Source organism: Belonocnema kinseyi, chromosome 7 (genome assembly GCF_010883055.1).
Source record: "Belonocnema kinseyi isolate 2016_QV_RU_SX_M_011 chromosome 7, B_treatae_v1, whole genome shotgun sequence".
Classification (NCBI taxonomy): domain Eukaryota; kingdom Metazoa; phylum Arthropoda; class Insecta; order Hymenoptera; family Cynipidae; genus Belonocnema; species Belonocnema kinseyi.
In genome coordinates this window covers 45,684,845-45,694,531 of record NC_046663.1, presented here as the reverse complement: position 1 = coordinate 45,694,531, position 9,687 = coordinate 45,684,845, and the positions used below count along the sequence as shown (strand labels likewise).

At 26.7% G+C, this 9,687-nt stretch overlaps 1 protein-coding gene across 3 annotated transcripts in view; it reads right to left on the bottom strand.

Annotated features, from left to right (window-relative positions):
* LOC117176992 (serine/threonine-protein kinase OSR1) overlaps nucleotides 1-9,687 on the bottom strand; it is an 86,991-nt gene that overhangs the window by 47,044 nt on the left and 30,260 nt on the right. The window lies entirely within an intron of this gene.

The window sequence follows — 9,687 nt, the reverse complement described above, 5'->3', positions numbered from 1 at the left end:
TATATAATTTATTGTGTCTAAAATTTATTTAAATGAAAAACAAGCATTGTGGCATGACAAAGTTTTCTAACAAATTAAGGCCTTTCTGAATCACTAGCAGGCGATTTCGTAAAAAAAAATCAACATCCACTTGTCAACAATTAGTCAAGTTGTGAATTTGTTTATAAAATTGGTTATAAAATAAAAATTATGAAGAATTTCATCAAGTTTTTTAAAATTAATTCCGTCAATAAAACGAAATCTATCAGTTGAAAATTGACAAAAATCTGTTATTGTTTATCAAAATTATTTAAACAATTACAAATTGTTATCAAGTAATAAACATTTGTACATATTATTTATTTCGGACAAATTCTTGATCAATTTTCTCAACCCAAAGAAATGTTTAGAGCGTGAAATATCTAAGATACGCATTTGTTTATTAAATATGTATATAAAATTTGAAGTTTAAATTTAAAAAATTAATTTTAACAAATTAAAAACTTAGTGCTGTTTTTACGTATATCCCGAAGAAAAATATAGAAAAATAAAGTCTCCCAGTATTTTTAATCTTTAAGTATCACATTCACTCATTAATTTGGCAATATCAAAATAAATAATTTTTTAAATTTTGTAACATTCTGAACTGAAATGAAAAATAAGGATCAATATTTTAAACTAAAAATAAAAAATATGACAACTTAAAAAAATTATTTAGTTAGCTACTTTATCTAATCTTACAATATTTTTGCGCAACTAAACCTTTTTGCAAGAAGTTCTGCACTTTCAATTTATTTTTTTAAATAAAAAAATACTCAATTAAACTACATCTTTATTGGTCCAGTAATACTAATTATTAATTATTTATAATACAGATTATTAGTTTTAATTATATACAGAAGTTACGTTTCACAGGCCGTACGAGCCGGGCGAATATCCGGATGAATATCAAAAGTCTCTTTGGCATCCGGCCAGTGGCGTCGCTAGTACCTCTCTCTAAAACATATCCGGTTTTTTTTATTTTTTTATTTTCCAATCAAAAGGTACAACTTATACTAGTATGCGGGTTCAAATTCTAAAATCTCTTTTTTAATCACCCTGACATTTATATAAATTCTTTTAAATAACAATTGCAATAAATATCATGAAACTGAATTTTCAATAAACTGATACTTTTTCGGTTTTACTCAATGCTAATGGCAAGCCTTAAACCGTAATCTATTTTTAACTTTTTTTCATGGTCCTCACTAGAGTCAAGTTTAAAATCAACATACATGTGTACACACGACTCTTTATCTTCAGCAATCACGCCTACATGACATGCGTACGTACCTCAGAATTCAGATATCGGAAGTAATTAGTAATGACATTACATTTCGTAAAAATACGAAATCGGTTTCATTGAAACGAGATAAATTCTTATCTATAATTTTAAATACATTTATTATCACCTAACCCAGTTTTCTCATTTATTTAATTAATACCAATTACGATGGTAAAAATATTACTTCGGACAAAAAATTTTTAAAGAACAAAAAATATCTACCTTAGCCGGGATTTGAACCGGGAACGCCACTATCGATGGGTGGAGCATTAAAGGGTTTATTAACGTTCAACTCATGGATAGTATCGTTCCGGGTTCAAACCTGGGCTGTGATAGATTTTTTCGTTATCTTCAAAACATTTTTGTCCAAGTATTAATTAAATTGATTAAATCATAAATTAATTCAATTTTACTTTCGACAGATTTCATATAAAATCAGGCAGTTTAACCCTGGCGATGTCACGGAATTTTTTGGGGCTGAAATATGTTGTTTTCCAAGACAAAATATGAAACACGTATTTTCATTTTGTAACCGACAATTTTTTTTCCTTAACTTGGTGCTATTTAATCAAATATTACTTCATAGAAAAAAACTTATTGTTTACAATATACCAAAAGTTCAAAATATCAATTCTTTTTAAAAACATTAATATTTTACTGTATGAAACAATCTAAAATTATATGGGAGGTTATAATTTTACCGAAAAATAAAAATCCCGAATGTTGAAAAATATCGAAAATATAATTTAAGAACTTAAAGTTTCTAATTACCGAAAAAAATAAACTACAGAAAATATTTTGAAACGAAATTGAAATATTTGGAAATTAAAAGTTAATATAAGTAGAAAAATTCAGAAATTTAAAAATTCCCAAACATTGAAACCAGGATTTTCAAAATCCCCAAATTTTAACTCGGCGAAATTAGTAATTTTCTGAGTTTTGTAATAAACAAAATTTGGAATTCTCCACAAAAAATAAATATTATTTGTTTGATGTATGTAGTTTAAATGATATTTGATTTAAAAAAATCATTTTTGAAATAAAGATTTGCGAATTATTCTATATTAGAAAAAAACTTTGGAAATCAAAAGTCTAGTTTCAAATTCTAAATCTTCCTAGTAGTAGAAATTTCGAATATAAATCGTCAACATTACAGAATGTTTGATTGTACAGTTTCAAAAAATATCTTTAATTTAAAAAAATTTGTAATTCAAATATCTGCAATTTTGAAGAGTTACCATAGTAAATTCTTCAATGTTGAAAATATAGAATTGCAAATTATTCACTTTTTAAGATTTCTCATTTTTAAGATTTGCCCTTAATTTTAAAGATCTATAAATAAATATTCTTAAATTTTAATGATTTTGAATCAAAAGTATAGTAAATTTTCCAAATTGAAACTTCTAATGTTCTTTATCATTATTTTAGATTAATTGTAAAATATAAAAAACTGCATAATTTGTAATTGCGAATTTTCGAAATTAAAATCTATTCAATTTTAAAGTTTTGCTAATAAATAAATAAATTAAAACAAATGAATTGAGAATTAAAAGTTCTACAATTTTAATGATTTTGAAGATCAGAACTCAAGTTTAATGTTTTCAATTATAAAACTTCCAAAATGAAGAAATTCGCAATATAAATCATCAAAAACAGAAGTTTTAAAAGAAAAACTGAAAACTAACATAATTTGTATTAATAATAAAATTAAAAAATTAACAGCTCTTCAATTTTAAAGGTTTATTTATCGATTTTATTTATTTATGAATAAATAATTTTAAAAAATTTAGAATTTGAAGTGCTAACATTTTTATGATTTTGAAGATTAAAAGTCAAGAGGTTTCAATTATAAATCTTTCAAATTTAAGAAATTTCGAATGTAAATCGACAGGGGTTTCAGTGTGATTACACACTAAGGTGGTCTAATAATTCATGGGAAATTTTTTTCTCGAATTTTCATGCATATCACTCGGAAATGTGTTCAAATCCACACAAAAAAAATCTATTTTTTTTGTAGAAAAAAAAATATATTTAGGGGTTTTCATATATTTTATTCAGAATCATCAATATTGAGTTGAAACTCAACATTTCTCTTCACAATTTTCCATAGAATACGAATCGAAACTTATTTTTTAAATATCATCCCTATAAGTCTGTTTTATAAGGTCCCAAAAAACCCTATGAGTGAAAAAATGAGTTTTACTATTTTATACTGATAATTAGATGTTTATATAAACTGTATGAACAATTCTTTTTTGTAATTATCTCTTAGACTAGATATAGAAAGCTGCGGGTTTTTTCAAAAAATGTACACTTTTCGTCCAATTTTAGATTAGAGTAAGACAATAGTTAATTTATATTAAGAAACATAACTGTTTAAACAATTTACCATTATTGTTAATAATAGTCTCTTTGAATAATTGGCGCTAATTATGACTTTTTAAGTTTTTTTTAAGCAAATTATTTCCAATGCATAAAATAATACTATATACTGCTAATAAGATATTTAACAAAATTGTTTAAACAATTTTTTTTCGTATTTTTTAAAAAGTAGAGATAGAAAATGCGGATTTTTCTGAAATTTTCAACTTTTTATCCACTTTTCATTTGGAGTAAGTTAATATTTAATTTAATTTATCAAGAATAATTGCATAAACAAATTATTATTGTTTATAGCTATCTTCTTCTATATTAAAATTAGACATTTGCGGTTTTTCTGCAATTTTTAACTTTTGTCCAATTCTTATTTATTGAGGTTCTAAATAATGCAGGTGAATAAAAATAATTGTTTAAACACTTTATTATTAGGGCCAAAAACTTACAAAACCCATTTTTTCACTTATACGATTTTATTGCAACCGTATAAAAACAGATTAGGGGGGGGGGGGGGGGGGGGGGGGGGGGGGGGGGGGGGTGATATTTGCAACATTATTATTCGTTTTTATTCAAACAAGCGCTTTTTTACTATGGGAAAAATATACGTGTTAAACTCCATGGACTCTAAATATATTATCTTTTTTCAAAACAAATAACATGGATTTATTTTTTTGGGGTTTCGAAGAAATTTTCGGGCAATATGCATGAAAATTCGAGAAAAAAAATTTGGACCGCCCTATTAGACACTTTGTGCAACTATAAATTTAAAAAATCTAATTAAAGTTTCGATCCAAGTTCCAAGTTTCGAGCTTTCGAAATTAAGAAGCCCGTTTTCTTCTCCAGCTTATTCCTATCAATTGAAATGCTTTCGTCTGCGATTGTAACAAGAAGCACGTGAGAGGCGAGTTAAATTTTTTATTGACAGCGGGTCGTCGCGTCGTGATCGCGATTGTTTCCAATTAGTATGATTAGAGAATTCAATTAAATCGCGCTATTGCGTGACCGCCACTGAAAATCTGATACTATTCGCGTCATTTGTCGACCGGTATATTTGCTCTGAGATTTCCCGAGCTTTTTCCACTAGCTTTGTGAACAAGCTCAGTCAGCTGGAATCTGGATTAAAATAATCAGCAGCTTATAAAACCCCCTGCAAATTTTCCGGTGGATCAGTCACTTTTATATCCGTCGGGTTAATTTTAATCCGCTTTTATTATTGGATTCTCATTCCGAGTGATGCGAAAGGATAAGAATATTCCAGTCGTAAGTTAGATACTGGAAAGGTGGTCAATTGTGGATTTTTTTTTTATTTTTCTCATCCTTCAGTTATAAAAAAAAAATTAGGGTCAAGCATTTAGACAAGTATTTTCATATTGCAAACTGTTTTCCTTCAATAAAAAAAAAGCTAAAAAATGTTCCGTGCCCAATTCTTGATTTTCCCTGACTGTTTTAATTTTTTCTTTCATGTATAAAACAACCTTTCACCTAAGAAATCAATAAGACTAATGGAAAAATTCTTCTTTCTAAATTTAGCTTAGACTTACGCAAGAAATTTTTTTAACAAAACAAATAGTGAATCCACAGTTATTAACAACTTAGAGGTATTTTAATTTTAAGAAAATAGATGAATTTTTAACGAAAATAATAGTTTTTTCAACAAAATTGGTGAACTTACAACCCAGTAAATTAATTTTTTGTCAATCAAGATGAAGTTTCAACGAAAAAAGATCAATTTTAAGTTAAAAAATTAAATTTTAACCAAAAAATTTGAATTTACAACTAAAAAGGATTCATTTTAAAATAGAGTAGTAAAATTTTCAGTACAAAAAATTAATTTTTAACAAAACGAAATTGAATTTTCAACAAATTAATTAAATTTTCCTCCAAAGAGATACATTTTCTACCTAGAGTATTAAATTTCTGCAAAGAAAAAGTTTAATTTTCTTCCAAATAGTGGAATTTTCAACTGAAATACGGGAATAGTTAAATTTTCAATTGAAAAAATTAATTTTCAGAAAAAAAAACAAACTTCCAACCAAATAGTTAAATTCTCGAATAAAGAAATGAATTTTCAGCCAAATTATCAATTTTGAACTAAAATGATGAATCTTCAACAGACAAAAAAATGGATTTTTAACTTAAAATAGAATAGTTAAATTTTCAGTTAAAAAAATTAATTTTCAACCACGCAGATGATTTTTAATCAGATAGTTGAATTTGGAACAAAAAGATGGATTATCAGACAAGAGAATTAATTTATATTGAAAAAGATTATTTTTTTTAACAAAAATGGAATAATTTCAACAATATAATTAAATTTTCAACCACAGAAATTAATTTTTAATTTAAAAAATGAAGTTTCAACTAATGAGATTACTTTTCTATCAAATAAGACGAATTTTCAACAAAATAACCAAAACAAAATAATTTTCAAACCAAAAAGAAGATTATAAGTTTATCAAATTTGAGTAAGTTTGGCGCTTTCTGAGGAAAATCGCCTCTTATATCACTTTAACTTATATTAAAGTTTTTAACTAAAAAATATAAATTTGAACCAAAAAGTTGAATTTTCAACCCAAAAATATGAATATTCTACATAAATAATTAAATTTTTAACCCAAAAGAGATTATTTTATAGCGAAAATGGAATAGTTGCAAGAAAATCGTTTAATTTTCAAACAAAGAAATAAATTTGCAGCCAAAAAGATGAAATTTCAACTAACATTATGAATCTTTAACTAAAATAGTTGAATTTTCATACAAAAAGGTGAATTATCAACAAGGAAGATTAATTTCCTACAAAAATGGAAGTTAAATGTTCAGTTTAAAAATTAATTTTCAACAAGAAAAACGTATTTTTAATAAATTACTTCAATTTCCAAACAAATGGACGAATCTTGAATTAAAATGATAAAGGAAATGTCTATCCATACCAAAAAGGCCCCTTTTCCAGCTCTATTTGTAAACATTTCTAGTTGAATTTTAAATTAAAAAGATACATTTTTAACTAAAATTATGAATCTTCAACTGGAATAGTTGAATTTTCAACCAAAAAATTAATTTCCTACCAAAAATGAAATAGTAATATTTTTAGTTAAAAAATTATTTTTTATCAAAAAAACTTATCAAAATTTTTAAATAAACAGATGGATTTTCAACCAAGAATATTAGATTTTGATCAAAACAGATAAATTTTGATCACAAAATGAAATGGTTAAATTTTCAGTTAAGAAAATTCATTTTTAATTTAAACAATTCATTTTTAAACAAACAAATCGTTTTTTAACCATATATTAAAATTTTTAAAGGAATTTTTATCTTAATAATTAAATATTTAACCAAAGAAATTAATTTTCATTGAAGAAGATGATTTAATCATCAAGAAGATTAATATTCTACCACATTGTCAACCAAACATAAAGTATTTACATTTTCGGTTACAAAATTATTTTTTAACAAGACAAAGTAACTTTTAACAAAATAGTTAAATTTTGGAAAAATATAATGAAAAAAAGTTAAATTTTGGAACAAAAATGTGAATTCTCAGTCAAGAAAATTAATTTTCTATAAAATAGCCTAATTTTCAACAATATAACCAAAATTTTTATATCACTGTAGCTGAAGCACAGGAAACAATTCACCGAAAATCGAAAATAAAATCCTTTTATCGTCACACACTTGGTTAAAAAAAAGTTTAACGCAGCCACACTTTTGAACACACGAGACAATTTGTTAATAATAAAAAGAGAAAAATCATTGAAATATATCAAAGGCCATATTTATAATTGTTGTTGGGATTAAATTAAAAGCATGTTGTGCTTGACTAGAACAATTTATAAATAACCGGTATCATTGACATTGTATTTGAAAGTACGAAGGATGCTATATCAACATTTAAACTAAGTCTTACTGATAGTTTTCCCTCGACGTCTACAAGCTGAATCAAACCAATCAGCCAATCAGAAATACTGAGCACTTGTGAATAATGTAACTTGTGACTATGAGTTGTCTGGTTGGTTCAACTTTTTTATTATCTCCTAAGAAGATGTATTTACGTATTCTTATGACTTCGATTGAACCTTGTGACGTTCCTTTACACGTGCGATAAATCATGAAATATTTCTTTAGTTAATATTTAGCTCTCAAGTGATGCGGACTTGTTTATTTCTTTTTTTTTTATAAATAAAAAAATCAACGCCGATCAATTTTCTATTTTATGATCTTTAAGAATTTACAACGGAGATTTCAGAATTTACATTTTTACTATTAAATGAATCGCAGTTTTTGAAATCTATCATTTTTCTTAGTTCTGCAAAAATTAATAGAATATTTACAAATCTTATCGTTTCTTTTTAATCTATTCGAAATTTCAAGTTTATTTATAAATAGAAATTTCTTGGAGTTTATTCTTAAAAAAATTGAACTAACAAAAAATTGGCTAATAAAATTTAATTTATTAAGGGACCGTGCATAAATTATATAAAGTCTTTTTGGTGAGAGGGGTCAGCGAGTTTTCATTTAAAAAATTAATTTTTAAGAAAATAAATTTTTTTCAATAAAATAGTAAAATTTTCAAAAAAATTATGAAAAAATAACTAAAATGATAAACTACAACCCGTCTACCCGTACAAAAAAAATGTTGCCTCTTAAACTAAAGTTATAAATCTTTAATTGGAATAGTTGAATTTTCAACCAAGAAGGACCATTTTCAACGGAGAAGATTAATTTCCTACCAAAATGAAATAGTACGAATGGTACGAATAGCTTCTTTTCCAGCCATATTTGTAAACAGCTATAGCTGAAGTTTTAACTAGAAACATGAATTTTTGACTAAAATTAAGGTGACGAATGCAACAACTCGACAAGCGCTCGAACCGCGTAGAAGTATTGTCCACCCAGGAAAATCTATCAATAAAAAAATGACCGAGACGCAAAACAAAATAAACTTTCGTCTTCAGCTTGACCCGGGCGACAAATTTTTCTAATGAAACTTTTTCATCCGACAATTATTACTCGAGATAAATAATAAAAACGTTGAAAATTTTGAATTCCGAACGAAAACCACGTTTCACCAACTTCGACCAGTGAGACGGTCATCGAAAAAATGTTAGTTGAAATAAATTGCCGCAAGAAAGTTGTTCAATAGAGTTTCAGAAGTTTTCCTGATAATTTGAAGAAAATCGGTCGAAAATTGTGGAAATGGCAGCGAGTTGAAGTCAACACACGCTGCCGCTGCAGTGCGCTTATCGGCATTCGTTCCTCAGCCATAAAGCAGCAGCGGCAAAGAATAACAAAACGCTCCAGCGGCAGAATGTTTTGACTTCGACTCGCTGCCATTTCTACCATTTTTGACCAATTTTCTTCAATTTTTCAGAAAACTTTCTCAAAGTCTAGTGAATCACTTTCTCGCGACAAGTTATTTCAACTAACATGTTTTCAATGACTGTCCCACTGGTCGAAGTTGGCAAAACGTAGTTTTTGTTCGGAATCAATTTGCTATTGAATAAAAACAAACATATTCGCTTTTTAAACAAAGTGAATTATTTATAGTCATCGATTGTATATTGAGAATACACCATACAAATTTCAAGCATTTTTATCAACAAACGGCAAAATAATCGCGAGTTGTGTTTTACAAAACATCAATTTTTGATCGGAAAATTTTCTAAGTTTTTATTGTTTATCTTGAGTAATAATTATCGAATGAAAAAGTTTAATAAGAAAAATTTGTCGCCCCGGTCAAGCTGAAGACGAAAGTATATTTTGTTTTATATTTCGGCAATTTTTTTTTATCGATAGATTTTCCCGGGTGGACAATACTTCTACGCGGTTTCGAGCGCATGTCGAGTTGTTGCATCCGTCACCTCAATGATAAATCTTTCACTGGAATAGTTGAATATTCAACAAGGAACGTAAATTGTGGGTCCGGATGCAATAAGGGCACATAAAATTTTTTCGTGCGAAAACGAAGTCCCCTGGAGGCTTTAGAAAAAATTTTCGAATTTTAATTT